The sequence below is a fragment of the Mytilus californianus genome, unplaced genomic scaffold, assembly GCF_021869535.1.
Source record: "Mytilus californianus isolate M0D057914Y unplaced genomic scaffold, xbMytCali1.0.p SCAF_14, whole genome shotgun sequence".
NCBI lineage: Eukaryota > Metazoa > Mollusca > Bivalvia > Mytilida > Mytilidae > Mytilus > Mytilus californianus.
The window spans coordinates 23327764-23353118 of NW_026262626.1; the positions used below are offsets into that span (position 1 = coordinate 23327764).

General features: G+C 32.2%; 1 long non-coding RNA gene across 5 annotated transcripts; it reads right to left on the reverse strand.

The window, feature by feature from the left end:
* Positions 1–1791: 1791 nt before the first annotated feature.
* On the reverse strand, positions 1792–25354 carry LOC127724429 (uncharacterized). 5 transcript variants are annotated; one of them, XR_007992503.1, is made up of 7 exons: positions 25282–25353; positions 9695–10840; positions 8294–8460; positions 7020–7143; positions 6335–6503; positions 2680–4836; positions 1792–1920 (listed from the first exon to the last, which is right to left on the reverse strand). It is a non-coding gene; the product is annotated as an uncharacterized LOC127724429 (long non-coding RNA). The 5 variants fall into 5 exon arrangements; XR_007992500.1 differs by having other exon boundaries at positions 2680–2781; positions 3244–4836; positions 6335–7143; XR_007992504.1 differs by having other exon boundaries at positions 2680–4833; positions 6335–7143; positions 25282–25354.
* Position 25355: the final 1 nt, after the last annotated feature.

Below are 25355 nucleotides of genomic sequence, written 5' to 3' on the forward strand. Positions count from 1 at the left end.
ATAACCTTTTTGCGCTAATGCGGCTTAAAGCAAACACCAATTAATCCAACAATAAACAGATAAAGGTAAGGCCAATTTCCTCTGTACCTTTTTCACTTGCAGCATAGGGAAATTGTTTAAACGTGACAAAATTTGTATCTGTAGAAACCTATAAGTAATATACTTTAAAACAAAATGTTTCTATACATCCATGGAATAAAACTGTACCTTTTTCACTTGCAGCATAGGGAAATTGTTTAAACGTGACAAAATTTGTATCTGTAGAAACCTATAAGTAATATACTTTAAAACAAAATATTTCTATACATCCATGGAATCAGCAATTTATTTAGCCCAACACACTGACTTTTGAGGCAATTCAAAACCAATATTGCAAAAAACATATGTTTAAGTCAACATGTTGCATTGAAGCACAACAATAACCAAATTAACTTTGGTTCTAAAATTATAATTATAAAGCATGATAAATTCTAGTCTTTTGATAAATCAACATTTGAATTGTATCAGAATTCTTCATACAACAGTACAACGAAACGGTATTAAAGGGAACAAGAAACGTTTTTAATTGAATTTGTTACACGTGTACTGTCAAGTGAACTCTTCAATCAATTAAAATCCCCAAGGTCATGTTTTGACATATGTGTTACTTTGAGATAAATAATGCAATTTGAATGCTTTTGTTATTTTGAAATCGTCACAAATATCATAGATTCTTGTTTGAAGTCGTCTATCTGTGTCAATATCGAGAAAAGGATCAAGATACGAAGCCACTAGAAATACCCTAAAATTTGTATGACACGATGAACATTAGAATATAAGTCAATAGTTCAAAAAAAAATAATCCCCGATAAAATAAAACAGCATTTGCGCTCGCCATGCATCATCTACTACCAAAGCGTAGTTTGAAACGACTAAAACACATGTTTATTAAAACAATGAAAAATAATTCCTTAAAGTAAACGTCTTTTGTTGTCCGTTATCTATCATTGAGCGTCATTCAAACAATGTGCTTGATCCACTTATATAGAGTGTTCATTCACTTATAGGGTCTTTGCATCGGCACTAAACACATTTATTTAAAAACCAGTTGTTGGCATGACACGGGTTATGTTCTTCTCATATATGTTATGATGGTATGATACTAAACCCCTAACGGGAAGGATTGTGCCTGATATTCATATGATGAAGACATAATCTTTCAATCAGTTTCATTGAAGTCTGGAGCTGGCATGTCAGTTAACTGCTAGTAGTCTGTTGTTATTTATGTATTATTGTCATTTTGTTTATTTTCTTTGGTTACATCTTCTGACATCAGACTCGGACTTCTCTTGAACTGAATTTTAATGTGCGTATTGTTATGCGTTTACTTTTCTACATTGGCTAGAGGTATAGGGGGAGGGTTGAGATCTCATAAACATGTTTAACCCCGCCGCATTTTTGCGCCTGTCCCAAGTCAGGAGCCTCTAGCCTTTGTTAGTCTTGTATTATTTTTAATTTTAGTTTCTTGTGTACAATTTGGAGTTTAGTATGGCGTTCATTATCACTGAACTAGTATATATATTTGTTTAGGGGCCAGCTGAAGGACGCCTCCGGGTGCGGGAATTTCTCGCTGCATTGAAGACCTGTTGGTGGCCTTCTGCTGTTGTCTGTTCTGTGGTCGGGTTGTTGTCTCTTTGACACATTCCCCATTTCCATTCTCAATTTTATGTTATCATCAATTGTAAACGAAGAAGTGTTTACAGAAATCACAATGTCGTTATAATAATAATCATTGTCATATTCAGACTCACGAATATTTGCATATTTAATAGCAATAAAAAAAATTGTTCTTTTATTGAATCTTCCACGAGTTCTTTCTTCAACCTCTATTAGATATTTAGTTCATCAAGAATCCTATTCTCCGTGCTTTAATTTTTCCTTCTGAAAAAGGAATGAGTGAAAACATTAATATTGTAAAAGACGATAGAAAAAACAAACACATTGATTATCTAGTCCAGTACTGAAGTTTTCTTTTACATAAACTAAATGTATTTTGTGAAAAATCTAAAATTATATATTGTTAATATACTTTGTCTGAGTTAGAAGACGTACGTTGTTTGGTGTGTTTTAGAGGATAAGTATATGGGAACTGTCCCCGTTAACCAATCAATTTGATTTTATTATCAATAGAATATTTAAGATTGAACATTTTATTGAGATTTATTACAGCCAAGAAATGAGTGAGTTTCATTTTAACTACATTGGTTTACATTTCAGTGTCCATTTCAACATCTGATCTCTGGTTCATTAAAAAGACCTCATCGATGTTTTTTTTTTATATTTGATAATTCATGTACAAAAGAGAGGCGAAAGATAACAAAGTGATAGTAGAATTCATAAGTCGAAAACAAACTGACAATGTCATGGCAAATTTCAAAAAATAACAAAAACACAAACAACAGTACACAGAACACAATATAGAAAAACTAAAAACTGAGCAATACGAACCCCCACTTAAAACCAGGGATGATCTTAGGTGCTCCGGAAGGGTAAGCAGATCCTGCTCCATCCATCGTGTTACTCCTATTAAATACGTTGATAAGTTATATCAATGTTGGGCATCACAAAAAAAAAGGATTGCTAATTGACTCTTATCTAAACTAAAATATGCAACTAAAGATTAACTTAACTACCACATACCATGCTCTGACTAAATCATTCTCATATCCATGGCTGTCTCTATATAAATGGCTATTATGAAACCGCAAATCAATCTTCTTCTTATTTTCCTGTATCTTTCTTCTGTTAATGAAGAGTACATCCAAAAAGATTTATTATAAGTCAGGGCTTATCACACACGGGTACAAATTAAGCATGGAAAAGATGGCTTTTATTACACGGGCACACTGAAATTCCACAGTGACTTTAAAAGTATTCTCCATAATATAACACTAAAACACTTCTACCATAAAAGTACGTATGGTTTCAAAAAGTTATGTTTGTAAAAGGTAAAAATTTCAGATTGAATTTTTTCAAAACAAAATTATTATTAATTTGATGGTTCCGTCGTCAACACAACATAGAAAGACAAGGCCATTAATACTACTGTCATTCTAGCAGGCATGCTAAGCCACACAGATTCAGCTTGAATAATGCTATATTTTAGCTTTCCAATGTCCAAGCACTAAGGTGAACATTTATAATAACATCAATTGATTAGTCAGAAAATTTAGGACTAGATACAAGTTATTCACTATCACTTACTTGTGTTTATTGAGTTAAATCTCTTAACATACAGATCGAAGCACATCTTACGAGATATATCGTTCATTAGCGCGATATCGTGAGGAAAATATTCTCCAGTAAGTTTTCTGCAATCTGTAATTAACTGGCTGATAATGTCTTTATTTCGAAACTTATTCCACTGACTACTTCCAATTTTAAGGACAAAATCTTATTTATTGCATCCATAATGATTTCAACGGATACCCTCTAGAGCTGGATATCTGATAATAAAGTGAATGCAATTTTCGTCTTCAATTCGACAGATCGGACAGATTGAACATGTTGAATCTACATTGTTTATATTAAAATTTGACTCGTTTGCTTGTAATATATAAGTTCCAAATATAATAATAGCTTTAACAAGTGCTCTTGTTATCTTTCCTGGTTAATTTTGACCTGTTTGCTTGTAACATGTAAATTCCAGTTAGAATTCAAGCATGAGCACGTGCTCTTTTTGATTCTCCTGATACATTCAAAGCTGTGTTCCAAACTGGATGAGTTTCTCCAATATTTATTAAGTTTATTTAAAGCCGATGAAGGTTTATTTTTTGAGAAATTTCTGTTTTCAGCCATTCATTTCAGAATTCGGTGATTGCAGATCTTGATGTATGTTTTCAATTAATTTTGGTTGGTGTGTTTTCCCAAAGTTCCTCTTTTGAAGCGAATTATATTTTTCTATAAAAGATTCCGTTCTTTCTAGAATAATCCCTTTATTAATTTGGAGACGATAATGTAGTAGTAGAATTTCCTTAGTCTTTGATTTTCCGAAATTAGAATAGCCTCAGTTGTCACTTATAAAGCTCAGTCTCGAGAAGAAGAGTACCAAGTAAATTAATGTGTAATTTTTGCCTACCCTGTCCTGGTGAGCATAGATTGAAAGTTTCCCAGAAATGGTTAGCTGGAAGTAACTAGTAAGCACATTCAGTTGCCTCATATGTCATGGCAATACCTCTAAGCTGTACAGGAGACAAGGTAATATATATTTTCTAACACGTGGGTTTTATCCACTAGTTTCATGAACGCCTGTTTTAATCAGTGAGTAGAATGTTACTCTAACCAGACAAATTCTTTCATCGACATTCATTATATTTTCGTTTTTGAATGATCTGGTTATTCCTAAATTAGTAGCTTGGTCAGATATTGTGATTTTCGTCTTTCCTATCGATTAAACTTTGATATGTGAATGCATGACAGGAACTGATGATGTATGGGGAATACATTTTCGGACAAAGTCTTTATAATACTAGTAGACATGTAAGACAATGTATTTAAAAACACCTGCTCATTTTTGTTTTCAAGTCCAATATTTGTTTTACCTTCATGTCTTTTCCTGTTTGTTTACCATGAAACAGTGCTTCTGGATAATCGTTTGCAGAACTTACGGATCTCTATGCAGGTACTTCTTTCAAGATATATATACTGTACATGCAGCCGTTCTGAATATTCCCAAATGATCTATCTCAATGACCATATAAATTGTGATCGTTTTGACTTGTGTATTTGCATATAACTAGTATTTTCACATTTGCAATAGTGTATTTTATGATTTGAGTATTTTATGGTCGATCTCTGCTAAAATAAATAATACATTTATAATCAACATCTTCTTTTGAAGATTATGCATGAACGAAAGTCATAAATATTATTGAAAAATGATGTGTTTGATTTTAAAAAACAATATTTTAATCAAATTTCTATTTTTTACAGGGAAAATTATTTTTATCAAGTACAATATGTAGAAGAGAAAATAACTGGTTAACCATTTGAACAGTTTATAAGAAATAAAATTTCAAAATTTTACGCTAGAAAGGTAATAAAGATGTAAGCACTAAACTCATCATAGATACCAGGATTAACATTTTGTACGCCAGACGCACTTTTCTTCTACAAAAGACTACAAAAGGAACTGGAAAATTATGAAAATCTAAAAATGTAACAATGTGACAATAGACCATTATTCATATCATCAGGTCATATTTATAAACCAACCTTTGACGAAACTTTGAATTGTTTGAAATACTTAGGATTGTCTACCACAGTAACAAATTACCTTAGCTGAATTTGACAAAACCTTTCGAAATTTTGATTTCTTAATCCCTTTCAACGTATTACTTAACTGGATTTATTTAACTCGTTTGATTCGAGCGTCATTCATGAGTGTTAGGGAGAGGAAACGTGAGTCTGGCGTACAAAATTATAATCCTGAAAACCGAGGATGATTTTTTTTTGTTTATCAGGACTGTTTTATACCAATGAAAGGAAAATTTTCAAACACCGACACTGCAAAACGGCAAGACAAATCGTGCATATAAAAAATATCTCCGTACTCCTAACAACAAAACTATTATATTTAAATTTACCTGTGTACGTTATTTTATTCAACGCCATTTTGTCCAAGGTTATAGTTGTCTTTTTGACATTGTGTCATTGATCAAATGTATTCGTTCAGTGTATGTTTTTGTAAATATGTCTTTTTGATTGAGTTAAGCAATTTCAATTGATATTTTATAGTGTGTCTTTCTATGTTGTAATGTTGCACTATTATTTCAGGTTAGGGTGAAGGTTGGCGCCTGTTGAAACGTTTAAACCCACTGCATTTGTCTGCACATGTCCTAAGTCAGGAACCTGTTTCAGTGGTTGTCGTTTGTTGATGTGGTTCTTAAGTGTTTCTCGTTTCTCGTTTTTTATATAGATAATAGACCGTTGGTTTTCCTGTTTGAATTGTTTTACACTAGTAATTTTGGGGCCCTTTATAGCATGCTGTTCGGTTTTAGCCAAGGCTCAGTGTTGAAGGCCGTACTTTGACCTATAATTGTTTACTTTGTACACATTGTGACTTGGATGGAGATTTGTCTCATTGGCACTCATATCACATCTTCTTATTTCTATATAAAGTTTGCATTAACAGACTACTCAGTCTGTGTTGCTTTCGGTAGGACAGGCAGGATATTTGAAAGAAATTGTATGATAAGTAATTTATAAGTTAAAACTGATGATTAAGAAAACAATTTGACCTTTCGAAAGATTGACTAAGAAAAGCCAAATACACAAGAATCGAATCTAGTCTTACCTAGATAATATCCTTGAAATGAATTTCTTTCCTTTCCTTATTTCCACGAACTTACATTCTGTCATCCGTTTTACATGCACAACCCAAGGGTCACACTCATTTATTCAGGGCTCTAGGTTGCAATTACAATAATTACACACTACTTTTAGTTTTTCTCTTGCAATGCATTCTACAAAAAAGTAATTTTACCTGATTCATCATTATTATCACGTACTATCGTCGTCGTCGTCATCATTATTATAGTATTCTGTATGTCTTAAATGTATACTTTAAATGTAAATAATTCTTTGAACACAGGTGATCATACTTATCAAGACAAATTGTTCTTCCTCTTAAACACTATTAAGTTATTGTGACATTTTTCCTTTTCGTTAAATTCAAGATTACTTTAATATTAATGATTGATCAACAGTGAATAAATAAACAATTTGAAAGAAAACATAAATAAATTATATACTTTAAAACTAGAACATAGCATGAAATTATTCGTACTACCATACATATTTTTTCTGTACACAGATTGTATAAAAGGTGGTTATTCTTTTAGGAATATGCTTTTTATTACTCAACATAAAAGATGTTTTATCTTTTTCAAAAAAGTTTTTTTTTCTAAACATAGAAATTATATACAATGCATGTTTTTAGCATTTGCAATGAAAATATATGTTTGCATTACAACATAAACCTAGAAAGAAACCAGCTTTCGCAAGTGCTTCTGCTTTTTTACTCCCATTATACTCTTCCGATAACTTGAATGTTTTGATTCTGTGTTCTTCCTCTTCCATATCTGGATTTAAGGGTTTGTAAATCTGTAATAACATAAAAGATAGGTACACTATATAAATTTCTTTAATTAATGTGTGGTAAATACTGTAATACTTAATACTTAAGTACTGTTTATTTATATAGTGATACATGTACAGCGTCAAAAATATATTACTTATAATCAAGTTTTCATTAATCAAAACATGTATGCAAATAATGTTTTAATATGCATATAAATTGACGCACAGGTTTTGGAAATGTTGTGCAAATATAGTTGAAATTCTTAAGAATTCACATTCTAATTAAAATAACTGATTTGTTCAATTCATTATTATTTATGGCTTGTTTTCGACATATGTAGTCAACCGTCTCAGTGGTCTCGTGGCAGAGTGCTTTCCACGAATGCAAAAGGTCATGTGTTTGATTGGGATCGGGTCATATCATAGACATGAAAATGGGTATTTGCTACTTCTGTGGCAAGCATGCTACATTTAGGTATCAGAATAATGGGTCACGATAGGGTTACAAGTCTTCAAGCAAGCTGTCACCTTAGCGTTTCGATTTAGAACAAACAGGATTCATAATCTTATCTCATTTATATTTGCTCATCCTTATAATCATGTTATATTTACCGCTAGATGTTATATACTAACTACATCATCAACATCATCATCAATATATAACGTAGTCGGTTTGCTGATTTTTTAATCTTTTTACTTTGAAATTCTAGATACGAGTATTTCTACATGTTTAAACATCCATGGCTTTCAAAGGTTTTTGTTTGAGTGTCCCTGATGAAGGTATAGATAACAAAAGTGTTATTTTCTTTTACTCTATATATCACTGAGTCGATACCACTGATGTTTGACAGTATATCCCCTAGGGTACCATCGGCTCAGTTGTCAGTGCTTCGGTACTGACATGATTTCTTACATATTTTTTTCTTCAGTTTCCTGTTAAAACATTAAGTCAATAAATTATATAAAAAAAACTAAGGATCCAAGTTCCAAGTCTCCCAGTCAAAGTTGACCGGGAAAAAATGAATGTTCTCTGTATTTCTTTCTTTGGTCATAAAGATTCTCGCGTTTCTACATCCCCGGCTTTTGATTATTTAGTTTTGAGCTTTCGTGATGAAGGTAAATCCAGAAAAGATCATCAGACGAACGAAATTCATAAAAAGTTATTTTCGTTTACCTTTCTCCACTCTTTCTGTACATCCCTAATATATTCCAAGCCTTTTGACTTTTTCAGAAATATGCACCCAGGACAATATTTAGCATGGACTATCCAAGGATCTTCGTTTTTTTCCCATTCCGCAACCCAAAGTCCACAACAAAAACAAACAGTATAGTCTGACCAACCTGTGGTAATTTTATGAATTTTCCTTGATATGAATCAGTTTAATATGCATGATATAAGAGTTACAACAATTATAATGCATCGTCTCTTTATTCGATGCTTAAATAAATATTTTGAATCATATATTTTCAGCCAATGTATGTAGCAGTTTAATCTTGGTTTCTGTTATATTCTTCCCATTTCAACTATACTTCGCGTCATTTTCAGGGAAAAAGTTACTTTTAAGACAGAGTTTTTTTTCATTTTACCTTATGTCGAGGGCAAAAAATAACGAAAACAGCTAGATCAGAGAGGTTAAGAAAATGGTTATATTTGTAGGTGTCCACGGATGATTTCATGATACAATAGACATTCCTCTTTAAACAGAATATACAATTGATACAGAAAATGTCCTTTGATGTTATTTCACATGCAATTGACTTTTGAATCTTTTTTGATTTCACAATACTGCGCTTCCTGCACATGTTGAATTTATTCCTATTAAGACGAGTTAAAGAAGCTAAAACATTATACCAAAGTTACCATTACTAAATATAAAACCAGGTTTAATCCACCATATTTCTACATAAAGAATTGCTTGTACCAAGTCAGGAATATGACAGTTGTTTTCCATTTGTTTGATGTGTCTGAGCTTTTAATTTTGTCATTTTATAAAGGACTTTTCGTTTTGAATTTCCCTCGGTATTTTTGCTATTTTACTTTTTGTTAAGATATAAATAAGTCAACTCATCAGAAAGGGTGATCTGGGGTAAATGTCAATGAGAAAACAACCAAACGACAAAAAGAATTAAAAGATGTCTCGGAGAAAATACAGATGTCTGTACAATATGTTAATCTCCATCGTGCAAAAATACAACGAGGCATATGACGATGTAGATAGAATCAGTGATGATCAAGATTAAAATCAGGTTAAAAGATGCAAAAAGTTATTTCAAATCATAGCAGTTTCTTTTGGAAAAACTTAAAACAGGTTGCTCGCAAATTTTTCAACCAGCTTAACTTTCTTCCCCGTTTTGGCTCGTAGAGTTTATTTTCCAATCGCTTATCCTCTTTCATTCAGAAAAGATTTTAGAAAAAAATGTCGGTCCATGATAACCGATTAAACATTTTTCTTGTCTTACTTTTTTCGTTTTCCTTGTCATTTTTATTCATTTACTCATTTTTGCTTACCATTTGCTTAAGTAAAAGTTGTTCAATTTCGATAGTAGATTATTCAATTATATGTTATAGCCATACCTTTGTAGAAAAATCCTGCATCGACAAGACTCACGTATGATTGGGTGTCGCCATAATGCTATTTGCCAAACGAGGAAACACGTTCAAACGAATTTTCATATTTTGGATGCAAATAATTTCTATTATATAAGACATTATTTGTTATGAACTGAGCTTGTGACTTAGCTAGTTCGCAATTTGGACTCAGATTACAATGTGCTTCCGTTGGCGTCTTTCCTCCGATCCATTCAAGATATGAAGTCCTAGTTTCACACGTCTCGCAGTAAAGTAAGTCTAATTTCCCAGTATATGTAAACCCGGCTTCCAAAATTTCTTTTGGTCCTCCATATATCCATTTGGCAAGTGAAAGTTGTCTTTCAAACGGACTGCTCATTTTTATTGTTCTTCGTGTGAGAATTTCATCAATTCGAAGTTTATTTACCATTGAGAAACTATTTCCATATCTATTGATATCGTTTGCAAACTCTGTGTTAATTCTGTAATTAGGTTCTGGTTCATTTTTGTTATTCGTTTCTGTTTCAATTATAGAATTGATTTTCGATTGATTTCTTATACATTGATCTTCCGAACATTTTCTCTTTGCGTGATTTTTTGTTCTTGTGTTAAAATATCGTTGATTCTTGATGAAATAACCCAAGAACAATCGAAATGCTAATTTTGTTCGATTACGCTTGAAAATGAGATAAAAGCACTTTTTAATTGAATGTCTTAAAATATTTTCAACACGGTGTTGAATAATCTTCAATTTGACATACTGTTTTAAAAGAGAATACTGTTTTTTGTTTGAATATTCTTTTCCAAAGTGATTCATATCCAAATAAGTCGTTACTTTATAAAATCTTAGACCAGAATCAACTTTTAGAATCCGATTGATCATCCATTTTGACTTTCTGAACATTGACTTTCTGTCATTTTGACTTTCTGAATCTTGTTCATGCTGCCTGTTGTACAAGTTTCATTTCATTCTAAAATTCATTTTTACTAGCAACAATTAGTATTTTCAATTGTACAATGTGTTTGATGGGCGTTCCTTACATTTTAGGTCAGCAGGTCGGTTTAATATATATTATGCAGATGTGATTGTTGACTGGTTAGACCTCGTGCTTGTAAATACTTTTAATACAGCGTACTTTATTATATATTATTCTGAAAATGAATGGTGAATCAATTTAGGTTTCACTAATTAAATGATAAGTCATCTAAATATTTATAAGATTCATTTAGTTGATTTTCACTTTGAATGATTAAAAATGAGAAGATATAGTACGGTTGTCAGTGAGACAACTGCTCACAACGTACATGTAGTCCGGCAGATCGGTGGGTTTGATGATAAAGGCATCAAATTTGACATGGTAGTAGTTCTGGGTGTTTCAAACAATATTAGCTATGGACCGACCTTTAAATTTCAATATGGCGGCTTTTTTCAAGATGGCTGCCATAAAATATCAAAATCAACATATATCACCTTAATTAGGTCAAAATCAATGCCAAATTTGGCATGATAGTAGTGCGGGTTGTTTCGAAAAATATAAGTCATGGACCCACCTTGAAATTTCAATATGGCGGCTTTTTCCAAGGTAGCCGTCTCAAAATATTAAAATCAACAAATATCACTTAATAATGAAATACAAGTTCAAATTTGAAATGTTAGACGTGCTAAATGCTTCGAACAATATTACCTATGGACCCCAGTTGAAATTTCAAAATGGCGGCTTTTTCCAAGATGGCCGCCATAAGATATCAAAATCAACAAATATCCATTATATAAGGTTACAAAGTGTTTTGTTTTGAGGAACCTTCAGTAGAACCAAGTGATTTTGATACCAAGTGTATGTCACATTTTTATACTAAAGCCAAACATCAAAGATTTGTGAAGTAAGTATAGAAAATCGTAACTGCGGTACCATTCTTGCAGAAATGTAGTCTACAACGACGGATTACGTATGGATACTGGCGTTATTCCAATATTTAAGCTAGACTTAACTAGAATGAAAACAGTTTTCTTTATGATCAGGTTGAACAGGACAAAGTAATGATCTAATCAAAATTGTAGTAATTTGAGGCTTGTCATGCCATTAACAAGGCAGTTGCTTACTTCTTCTTTTCAATGATTATGTTTGTGTTGCAATTAAACAGGTGACCGCAACAATCTTCTTGTACGACAACAATACGTGAACAAGCTGCACATACAGGTAGTTCAAAAAGACTAGATGCAGGTAAAACTCTTTTCCATAGTCATCAAAAACATTAGTTATTAATCGTTTGTGCAAATATTCAGATGCAGTCGTATTATTCTATTGAGGCAAATACGACGCCATCCATTTCGAAGTAACTTCTGTTTTATTCTTCTAAAATACTACATTCAACTGAACTAAACCATCTAGTAATGTATATGACCCGTCTACTGGATGCTAGGACCAGTAAAGGAGGTACTAAATGACAAAACGTACAGTTTACATTGATCGTTTATGTATGATCCAATTATCCATTTATCTGCAGTACACGAAGATTCCATCTATGAAACATTCAGTATTGAATATGTGGATCCTTTCACGAATCCTGCTGATTTAGCAACAGCAGCCGTGGACAATATTGACAACAACAGGAGTTCAACTTCGGCTAAAGAATCATCACACTGTACGAACATTTCCATATTTTTGCATTTTTTTAGTCTAACTTGGCTTATTCTTCATAAACAATAATGCTTTAAAATATATGCATTTCTCTTATTTTCTCTGATACTATGATAAATATTACTCCAATATATTACACGCCAGCACAACTGTTCGTATCATTGCTATAACTTAGTAACTAATAATATAAGTATAGAATAAGAATATATCCTATAACGAACCAAATATAACCATGCGTTTCATACTAACATCTGTTAATAACCGTATTATGAACATGCACTCTGTCAATTGTCTAACCAGAAATACATTTATGCCAACCTGGTATAATTAGTCAATTGTGCATCTCTATCTTACATGGTATACAAATATTAACAAAATGATTACACAGATGGCTTAAAGGAGATGATAATGAAAACATTAAGCATGTCTGGACATCATTCCATGCATGTAGAGCCAAGACAAATGGTCATCTGCCTTTATTTATCAGTCCGCATTGAACATTGTTTCTGCAAGAGATCAAATATGTCACTACGATTCGACATTCCATGAATACAATTCAGCAATGTGTTAATTGTTTTCCGTGACATGTATCAATTATCACCTGTGATCAATCGGATTTCTTTTTTTTTTTTGCCAAATCGGAACAGTGGAACTGGCCAAACATATCTTAGGAGAACAAAGAGTAGTTTTGCTTTAGGTATTCATATAGGAATGGCATCGTTGAGAACCTTATAGTGATTGGTTAGAAAATAGTTATTGAACAATCAAGGACACATAGTACTTCATGAACAGCAGATTCTTTTAGAGGCTCTCATGCATCATGAACATGACATTTCCGTGAGGTTACAGTAGGTGTACTTCTCATTCTTATACAAAGATACTAACATAAATTTTACTGAGGAACGGGAACCTGGTGAGAACTATGTAACATTTAAAGAATGGAGTAATGAGGGGAAATTGAGTCCACTTAGCCACAACTGGTCTGTAACATTAAAGATTGATCTGAACATTTTGATGTGAGATCATCAAGAGAATGTTCATTCTGGGTGTATATAGGTGTTATTAAACTGCTTATTCAGTTGTTGTTTGCATTTCCCATCATAATTATGGCTCCTAGTAACCGTGTGTGATATTATGCGATTAAACAATACAGTTCAAGTGTTGCAAACGTAATTTGAAAATGATAAATGTAAATCAAACCATGAGTAGAATTCCACACTTGTAAGAGGAAAAAGTTGGGCAATCGGATTGAGCGTTAATATGGCACAAATATAGCACATATATATGGTGTCTTGTCCAGAAATGGCTATAGTAATTAACAAGTTTTAATTAACCTTATAAGCATATGAAAGCTTTAGGTTGGGGGATGTTTTGGCCTTCTATCCCGAGTGCTATTTCGAGTGAATGCGGATGGCATTAACCATACTGGACATTTATCACAAAGGTATCAGCATTTTGGAATAAGCTAATAAAATGTGGTTGAAAGATATCAAAACGGTAGATAAAAATGCGAGCACAATGATGTTATGTACAGTGCTGTTTAAAATGTGGTGAGGAGTTGTACAAAGACTACACGGGCTGTTCTTAATTTTGAAAACTGCTGTGAAGATATGTTGTTGTTAAGATGGTACGAAAGATGAAGAAGACACTTAGGCACTCAAAAAACATTAGAAAAACAAAACCAGACAATAGCATGGATAAAAAAAAACACAAAAGACTAATATCAGTCTTCACAAAAAATTCGGAAATTAAGCAACACCAACCCCTTGACTCATGTCCAGTATCACCAAATTTAATACATATTGGTGTATGTAAAGTATCTAAAATTTGACCAAATATGAAAGTTTGAAATGAAATAAGGTTTTCCATGCCAGTACGATGAATAAACACGACTTTCACTGGTTTACAACTCAGACATAAAAATAAAAGAACAATAAATAACACAAAATTTACAGTATAAACAACACGAGTCCTTTCTCGTCAAAACTAGGGGTCAACGCAGGTGTTCCAGAAGGGTGTGTAGTTTCTTGTCAACTGTTAGCACGAGTGGTGCTACTTATTGCAAGAAAAAAATTAGCGATGAGTCGTATTTATTGATCATCTTGATCTACAGTCGAGGAAAAAGAAAGGATTGTGGCAAGGAAAAGTGGAACATATAAATTATCGTTTGTGACTCAGATGGTACACAGTCAAACAAATCCTAAAGGCATCCTACAAACGTTCAAATGTTTCCACTTATGGGATCTTCGATTAAATTGTCTTGCAAGCAGTATCGATGTATCATGGAAACACAATCCTCAGAATATCGTATGAATTGCAAAATGCAATTCGATGAAAGAAATGTTTTGTTCATTTTCACTTTTTGGCGGCCATTTTTAATTTTTCCGCTATTTGAAAAAAGTTTTAAAGTCTAATATACCGCCATGACTTACTGAAACGAAAATTTACATTTCATATGCTTTTTAAAGATTCGATTTGAATATTATTTTCTTTAATTTATACATGGTGGTGAAATTTTGACTGATTGGCAGCCATATTGAAATTGGCCGTCATATTGGTTTTTTCAGAGTGGGTCCATAGCTTATATTGACTACCATATATAGATCTATATCTACAATTGTGCAAAGTTTCATGCTTTTATCATCAAACCCACAATTCTTCTAAAAATATGCACGAATCGGCTGGACTAATGTATGTTAACAAGCATTTTGTGAGTATTGCCTGGTAATACATAGTCCCCTACCGGTTAAAAATTCATTGTACTGGAACAAAATGCTAACTTGATCTATAACTTGTCATGGTGTAAACTATATAACAAATATCAAGTCAATATCTTCAAGCATGCCGAAAAAAATGTAGAAAACTGATTATTTGAGTGCATTTTCTAAGTCCAAGGACCATAATTCTGCACAAAATCATCAGAACGGAACAAAATTCGAACTTGATCTGTAACTTGTCATGATAAAACTATATACTAGTTATCAAATCAATTTCTTTAAGCATAACAAAAAAAAAGTGCGGAAAACTGATTATTTGACTTAATTTTCTAAGTTCAAGGACCATAACTCTGCACACAATCGTCAGACCGGAACAAAATTCGAACTTGATCTGTAACTTGTCATGATAAAACAATACACCAAAATATCAAATCAATATCTTCAAGCACGAAGAAAAAAAGTGTGGAAAACTGATTTGTCGGACTGACGGATGGACAGACAGACAGACAGACAGACAGACAGACAGAACAGACAGACAGACAGACAGACAGACAGACAGACAGACAGACAGACAGAACAGACAGACAGACAGACAGACAAACAGACGGACGGACGGACGGAGTGCAAACCTAAAGTCCCTTTCGACTTCGTCGGTAGAGGACTAACAACAACAGTCATCGTGCAGCATTCATAATTTGAAAACTATGGTAAGATAGTAATCACAATCACAGGGACTAGGTTAGCACATTAAAACCTTTTAAAGCAATGTGTTTAATTCTGTTCTTTTTTTTTCGTTTTTTCTGTCGGTTTGTATTAATTACATTATTAACTTATCTAACTTTGGCATCAATCTTTCTTTTTTTTCTAGCTATGTTTACTCTCCATATCCGTATACTGAAAAATCCTAAAGGGATCTTAGTCGCCATTTTGAATAACCTTCCCTTATTTCAATAAAAAATAGATTAAAATATTTCAATGTGACTATATATCTTACAAAGGCATTCATTTCATTCCAAAATTATTCTTCTATAAGAAGCATGTATTTATTTCCGATCGACGACACCCGTTTCATTCAGGTCAAAATATCTAATTGTCCCGTTGGAGGCAACGTAACTGGCAAACGTGTCGTTTTTCAACAACATACACGAAATGGGAAATAAATCTGTCATTCGGCAACTTCCTGGTTGATACATTTATTACAACGTTAATCCCTCAAAAAAATTGAACGCAAATTTCTTCAAAACAATCACTGCATGTGTAGTTGCAATGTCAGATTATCCTAGTACCCTACCCCACTGAAAATATCAAATGATTGTCCCTAAACTATCAGTTTTTTCATGAGGGAATGTGACTCTCTGGCCAGACATCGTTCCGATAGTAACCACATCAAGAAATTCAAATGTGACGTCACCCTTTTTTTTTTTTTTTTTTTTTTTTTTTTTTTCTTTTTTTTTTTGCGTTGATCTCTTTGGCTAACTCGGCTGTGAATTTTTATGTGCTGGTTTATGTTGTTTTATGTATCCGTTTTTATTCTGTAGTTAGTCACCACTTCGGTGTTATCATGTTGTATATCTATTATATAGTCATTTTTATAAATTTACTGTTTGCAAAAGTATGAATTATTCTAAATACTAAGGATTTTCTTATCCTAGACATATAACCTTAGCCGTATTTGGCACAACTTTTTGGAACTTTTGGTCTTCAATGCTCTTCAACTTTGTACTTGTTTTGGCTTTCGTACTTTTTTTATCTGAGCGACACTGGTTAGTCATGTGTGGACGAAACGCGCGTCTTGTGTGTTAAATTTTAAACCTGGTACCTTTTGTTAGCTATTATTCGTATGTTTCTCTGTCCTATATGTTCTCCCATTTATTTGTATTGTAGTCCTGTCATGTAATGTTGCCATTTTAATGTTACATTTAACATTGCCATAAAAGCGGGAGGTTTGGCTAGCCACAAAACCAGGTTCAACCCACCATTTTTTTCTTAAAATGTCCTGTACTAAGTCAGGAAAATGGCCATCGTTATATTATAGTTCGTTTCTGTGTGTGTTACATTTGAATGTTGTGTTTCTGTTGTGTCGTAGTTCTCCTCTTATTTTGATGTGTTTCCCTCAGTTTTAATCGATTTATGAATTTCGAACAGCGGTATACTACTGTTGCCTTTATTTAGTATAGTATATAAATCCTTGACCATGTCAATTATTTACAATGACTACTCTATTTTAGTGGTAAACCTTGCAAAAAACCAGTGAGTTATCTTCCCCCATCTGCAGAAAGGTTTTCTTCGTTTGCTTTTAATTTTTTGATGGATTTTTATTCCGCGCCTAACTGAGTCCCTGTGATGACAGTATTTTTCAGTATACGGATATGGATAGTAAACTGCACATTGCTAGAAAACAAAAAAATATTAATGTCAATGTTGAATACGTTAATATTGTAATACAAATAGACAGGCAATACGTAAATAAAAACAAAAATGAAGCAATTTTAACTACTGTAACAAAACTAACGACCTGACTTCAGTTATAAACTGACGACACACGAGCAAATGGCAACTGAGTGTGTTTATTGTATATATCTTTTGTTCAATAGTTCACTGAGCGAGACTTAAAAGGGAAAGCCTAATTGAGAGGTAGGGCCACCTTCTCTAATTGCACAGATCCATGTGGTTCTAACAAGAATAGCATGGCTTATGTCTAAACAGATGAAAGCACTATTAACATCTGAAGGTGTTGAATAACATTTAAATTCTATAAATATGTAAAAAATTGTTGAAAATTTCTTAAGTATATGATATTATATTAATAACTATTTGATATAAAATTCAAGAATAATGTAATTGACACATGTTATATGTTGATCCTACGAATGAAGCAAATACATTAATGTAGTAATTGGCAATGCCTCTATATGTTAGGGAGCTACCATTTAATTTTTATGGGGGGGGGGGGGGGGGGGGGGCTAGGATGAAATTTGAAAAAAGGCATGACAGGAGTTTTGAGTTAAAAAAAAAGGCAGGATGAGCAACTTGCAGGACAAAATTTTTCATCCTAGCCCCCCTCCCCCCCCCCCCCCCAAAAAAAATCAAATGGTAGCTCCCTTACAACTTTTTGGTCGGCGGCTTTGTTAGATTTATTTGTATTTTGTTTGTTTCAATCTTTTTTTGTTGGTTGTGTTGTACATCTGTGATGTCTGTTTAAACAGTTTTTGCTGCTGGATCCTAATTATAGTCGCATAAACGTATGTAGTTTGTCTCTTTCGTTTGCTCACCTAATTTTGTTAATATAATGGAGCTATAAACAACTGTCATACAAGCGGGATGTTTAGCTAGCTATAAAATAAGATTTGACCGACCATTTTCTTCAGAAAATGCCTGTGCTGAGTCAAGAATATGACATATGTTTTCCACGTTGGTTGATAACGTTTGATTTGGTCAGTCTTTTGTACTTCCCTTTTTGAATTTACCACCGAGTTCGTTTTTTTGTTATAAATTTTTTATGTGTCTGTGTTTTGTCAGGAACTTAACTAGTGGTTGTCTTATGTCATATCTCATATCTTAATTATTTTTTGTTCGATGATTTGGTGTTGGTGACAGATTTCAGTACTATTGTTTATTCATGCTATTTAAAGCTTGAGTATTGTATAAATACCGTTCGATTGTCGAAGATTTTGAATATATTCACATTTGACGTGTTAACATGACGACATTCACATATGACGTGTTACCATGACGACAAACAAGGTATAAGAAGCTTTGGAACAATATGTCAAAGTGTTTACATATTTGTAGAAGTGAGAATAGCCAATGCAATAAGTCCATTTTGCAAAGAAGCTGATCTGTTTTCAGTTCTGAATAACTAGTCGAGTATTTCGCAACAGATTATGGTTAAATTGATTTTAATGTTGCGCACCGTAACCTTGATATAACCAATATAAAAATAAGAAATGATTCAGTTGATATGGCCTATATATATGCCTTTGTAGGGTTTCCGCTGGCACCATTTTCGCATTTTGCGAAAAAATAAAAATTGTGGCGATTAAAATTCGTGATTGGCGTAAGAATTTGGCGAAAAAATATAACGGTTCGACTTCGTCCATTTTTCGGGTTACTCGGACTTTTTCCTTAATCAGACAATACTGGAAATTCACCTTGAACTCGGTACGATTTGACGATTTTGATAGAAAATCAATAATCAGCTGGTTGCATTTTATAGCTATCGACAACAAAGGATTATAATTAATAAAAAGTGTTGATTTTATTGTTTCATGAAATGGTGTGGTTGAATGGCTTCGCATATGTCACTTAAAGGATTGTTTTAGAACTTTCATTGAAATAACTGTTTTGAAGTGGGTACTTTACCACGTTTTAGCGACGTACGTGTTTCAAACATATTTTACGTCTCCTCTTTTTTTTTAACGATGGTCTGGAAAAAAAACGAAAAATGTTCAAAAGTAAGAAAAATCTCTGACTTTAAATTTGATCCTTTAATTTTTGAAAGAAATAATTGTTTTGAAGTGGGTAATTTACAATCGTTTTAGCTACGCACGTGGTTGAGACATAGTTTTACGTCCAAACTTTTCTTTTAATGATGGTCCGGTAAAGAAAACTATTGTTAAGAAGAAAAATATTCAAAAGTAAGAAAAATTTCTAACTATATATAGATAAGAAGATGTGGTATGAGTCCAATGAGACAACTATCCATCCAAGTCACAATGTGTAAAAATTAAACAATTATGGGTCAAAGTACGGCCTTCAACGCGGAGCCTTGGCTCACACCGAACAGCAAGCCATTAAGGGCCCCAAACAGACTAGTGTAAAACAATTCAAACAGGACAACCAACGGTCTAATCTATATAAAAAACGAGAAACGAGAAACACTTATGAACCACACAAACAAACGACAACCACGGACCAACAGGCTCATATAGTCTTTATCCTTCAACTAGATGGGAAGTATCTTATAAACTATTATACATGAATCCCGTGTTCTCCGGCAGAAGTCAAAAATTATGATTTCATGATCTATGTTGCAATTTTACAGTATCTTTTGAAAACTAAATGTTTGTTATTATTGGGTTTATTCATAACAATGTAGATTAAAAAATAGATATTAAGAATTATAATAGACATAGTTAGTTTTCTCGTTTGAATTGGTTTACATTTGTCATTTCGAGGCCTAACTTATGCGGTATGGGTTTTGCTCATTGTTGAAGGCTGTACGGTGACCTATAGTTGGTAATTTTATGTCATTTGATCTCTTGTGAAGACTTGTCTCATTGGCAATCATATAAAACATTTTCTTATTTTTATATAACAATGTGACAAACTGATTTTATTTTTGTTAGAAAGAAGGTAAATTTTAAACTAGAAATATGTGTTTGTTAGTTGGCGAAAAAAAAATTGAAAGTAGCGAAACATATATTGTTTTGGCAAAAGAGGTGGCGAAAAAGAAAATTGACCCAGGGGAAACCCTTCCTTTGTACGTCACTCGCTTAATTTGAACAGATGTGATGAAATTATTTTGAAAACAATTTTTCTGGGTAAAAGTTTGTTGTAGTTTCGTCTGTTAGACATCGTCTACAATTACATTCAACAGGTTCAAGTAATAACAGAATTTTTAAATTTAGAAAAAAAGCTTCCAGCTGAAGCTCGCCTCCGTGTGCGGGATTTTATCGCTGTGTTGAAGACCCATTGGTGGCCTTGGGCTGTTTTATGCTTTTTGTTCGGGTTGTGTCTCTTTGCCACATTCCCCATTTCCATTCTCAATTTTATTCAGTTTAGACAAAAATGGGAGAGAAAATAAACAAAAATGAAAACACGGAATCATATCTCATACTTTTTTTTTATTTGAATATGAATAAAATGCAATTAACGTCAATGAAACAGCAACCCAATGACAAAAATAACCAAAAACATATAAAGGGCATGCAGATACACTTTTCAACTATAGACAGGACTAGTGTATATAATCAAGCACGTGAATTTCTAAAACTGCCCGGAGTCTTTAAAAGTTGTGAATTCGTTTGAAATTTATCAGGAAACACAAAATCAAACCCAATCAAACAGAACCGATAAAAATATCTGTACTAAAAGGGACATTAGCTACGAGATATAATTTTTTTTTTTGTTCAATCAATAACATGAATAATGAAAGTGAAATAGTAAAATAATAATTCGGGTTTGGCAGCCAGTTTTATTTCAATTTTGTCAAATTAAGCTAAGAAACATCGCTTATGAATTATTGACTTGCAAGTGAATAATTTGACATTAATGAATCCGTATTCATGTGATCTTCAATTTAACCCCTTAGTTGGAGATTAGTTACTCATGTATTCAGCTATGCTATTAAAAGGAAAAGAATGTCAACACTGAAAGTGAAACAAACATGAACCATTTGGTTGACTGATTCGATCCACAAAAAAAGTATTCTTATACAGTTAAAAATGATGATAAACATACTTTTTAACCTACATTATGAAATCAAGCAGACCTAGAAAATCCAATTGCACGTAGTCGCTATATATTTATATTTATATTTATGTTTATATCGGGTCCATGCATTGTAAATTGTTTATTTTAGACTTTTTGTAATTTGGATATACGTTTAAGTATGTTTGAAATCAATATGAGAATTTTAGTCAAATCGGTGAACATGAATTTGACAGGTAATGCCCCTTTAATGATTATAAATCGGGAAAATTGTCTATGCAAGTACATTGAAATATTGAATATTTTTTATATCTAACATATTTGATTCAATCTGAAATAATTATTGAATTTTGCACCGTATTAAAAATCTTATTCGAGTGATGTTTATGGCAATGCCTCCATTCATATCTTTGTATCAATGTCCTAAAAGGTCGATAATCTACCTCATGGAAAAATTCTTTATCTTAATGTCACTAACTGTTAAATAACTGTTAAGCCCCTTATCTTGCACCTCTCGTTTTAATTCATTAATTTTTCTAACGATAAATCATGCATTATTATTATTATTAATTTATTGCTTACTAACACTGGGTTGTTACCACAGCTGGTTGACTATCATTAGCTCAATAGTCAGTGCTTCGGTACTGGCATGATTTATAAAATACTTTTCCTTAATTCTCTGTTGATATCTAGAAGTTATTAAGTTTATACTTGAAATATTTTTTTCAGGTCCCGTTTAATCATAGTTCCTCACGTATTTGGTTATTAGGGACCGCTATATTTATCAGATGGATGGGCCGGTGCAAAATGGGGCGGGGCAAGCACTTTTTTTGTGGAAATATTTGGATGGGCGAGAACTTTTTTTTATATGTATAGTGGATGGGCCAGAACTTATTTTATAGGAAAAATTTTGCTATCAATTTTATCGGAGTGTAGGAAATTTCTTTTGCAGGCACACAAAACATAAAAGACATGGTAGCTTGGTTCATTTCTGTCAATTTTAAGGATTTAATTAAAGAATACAAAAGCTAGAATTTTCTATTCGGACTAATTTCAGATAGTCACTTTTAAATGTTTATATAAATTTTCAAAACCACTTGGATTTTCATATCAATTGTATTTTGACCTTAAAGAAAACCGGGTTGTTTGATAGTTTGGTGTATTGCTGTCAAATTTATGGATTTTATTAATAAGTAAGAAAAAAAAGCTAAAATTTTTAGTTTAGGCTTAATTCAGATAGTCACCTTTTAAAATTTTTTATAACTTTTTCAATTCAACTTGGATTTTCATAAAACTCTACACCTATCTCACTCATATATTGATCTTACAGAATGGGAGTTTAGTGTATTGCTGTCATTTTTATGGATTTAATAAATAGGTTAAAAAAAGCTTAAATGTTCAATTTAGACTAAATTCAGATAGTCATCTTTAAAAATAGGTTAAAAAAAAAGCTTAAATTTTCATTTTAGGTTAATACCAGATAGTCATCTTTAAAATTTTTTATAACATTTTCAAATCAACTTGGATTTTCATATAACTCTACAGCTATCTCATTAACATATTGATCTTACAGAATGCCAGGTTGTTTGGTACTTTGGTTTATTGCTGTCATTTTTATGGATTTAGTTAATAGGTTAATTCCAGATAGTCATCTTTAAATTTTTTTATAACTTTTTCAAATCAACTTAGATTTTCATATAACTCTACAGCTATCTCATTTATATGTTGATCTTACAGAATGCCAGGTTGTTTGGTAGTTTTGGTGTATTGCTGTCATTTTTATGGATTTAATAAATAGGTTAAAAAAGCTTAAATGTTCAATTTAGACTAAATTCAGGTAGTCATCTTTAAAAATTGGTGTAACGTTTCCAAATCAACTTTGATTTTCATAAAACTCTACAGCCATCTCATTTATATATTGATCTTACAGAATGCCAGGTTGTTTGGTAGTTTGGTGTACATGTATTGCTGACAAATTTAGGGATTCAGTGGCAGATCCAGAAATTTTCATAAGAAGGGGCCCACTGACTGCCTAAGAGGGGGCCTGCTCCAGTCATGTTTCAGTGATTTCCTATATAAGCAACTAAATTTTTCCCACAAAAAGGGGGGGGGCCGGGCCCCCTGCCCCCCCCCCCCCCCCCTTAAATCCGCCTTTGGGATTTAATTAAAAGGTAAAAAAAGCTGCATCAAAGTCAAAAACATGTCTGCCTAAATTGCTTTAAAAAGACCATAATTTCTTTCTTGAAAAGTAGAATAGATAGAGTGACATTGTATATTTGAAATATAAGCATGCTTTATTATTAAGACAATAATTGGTAATTCAGCATATGGTAATATGTTTACTAGTCTAAGAGTTATTGTCTCTTAATTTAAATTATTCCCTTTATTTTAAATTAATATGGTATTTTGAAAATTGTATACAAATTGGATAGTTAGTTAATATTTTTTTGATTGTTAACAATAGTTTGAATAAATCTTTATGTCCTATGGTCACAAAAGGGGAAAAAAGTGGTGACCCTCAATTATTTAATAGAACAAAGACGTAAGAAGAGATACATTAAACTGTTTCAAATTTAAGATGACCTCAGATTTCAGAAAAATATAAACTAAGTACATTTAATAGTATGGTTAATATTTCTTCATATGTTTTATGACTTGCATGAATATTGTTAGCACTTCTTAAGCCTCTATGAAAGGCTGGCTGATATAGTATGCTATTACTTATGTCTTGAGATTTAATTGTGATACTGTATCTGAGACTGCACATATAAAATCAAATCTATACATGTATATTCATACTGGTTTTAAAATTAATAAAATGTTTGTTTCTGATACACACATAAATTATTTATACATATATATGTGGAATTAACTAGCACATTTTGAAATTTGTATTTATACACCAAAGTCTATTCTTTGGTTTCCAGACATAAACATGCAAATATTAAAATAGAAAAAGAACCTAAATCATTTTTGATTGTCTTTAAGTTTTAGAGGGGCAAGGACTCTTTTTATGGTTTTTTTTTAGATGGGCAAGGACTTTTTTGCAGAATTTAAAAGGATGGGCATTAACTTTTTTAATGAAGTAATATTAAGAATGCACCGGCCATCCATCTGGTAAATATTGAACGGTCCCTTATTACATCTATTTACTTTTTAATCTGAGAGCCAAAGAAGGTTGGCCGTTTTTGATGAAGGTAAATCCAAAAAAGAGAACGGATTATTAAAGTATTTTCATAACTTTTTAAACTTACTATTTTTAATTTATGTTATAAAATGCATGGCGTTGTACCTCGAATTTATTATTGAAATCATTAATAGAGATTAAGGATTCATTACTGAGTTTATTAAATATATAGATAGCAGAAAAATGTTAACTTCGTTTTCGTTTTTGTTATCTGCCCGCCGTATTAACCTAATTAATGTGATATCTATATTTAGAAATATTCCTCATATGACAGGTTTGTTTTTGTATCAGATGGATGAACGGCTAATTTCAAAATGGGTTTTTGTACTTTCGATATTAATTTTGTTATATGTATTAACTATAATATTCCGTTCTATTCTGCTAAATATTTTACTCTCATTATAACAAGTGTTTATCATATTAAAATATATTGGTTTCTTCCGAAAAAAACTGATGAAATTTTGATTTCCGATGAACTTACTTTCGTTCAGTAAACTTGGTCAACTGACAAGAATTTGTTTCACGTGATCAGCTTCAATACCAAGCATAGGATATTGGTAATCATTTTGTTTTTGCTTCCATACAGTTTATTGAAAAAATCAAATATGAATTTCTTACCTTTTATACACAAAATACAAAAGTCATGTTTTCATATTAAGGTATATGTGTGTCGATATTTAAAAATGTTTAAT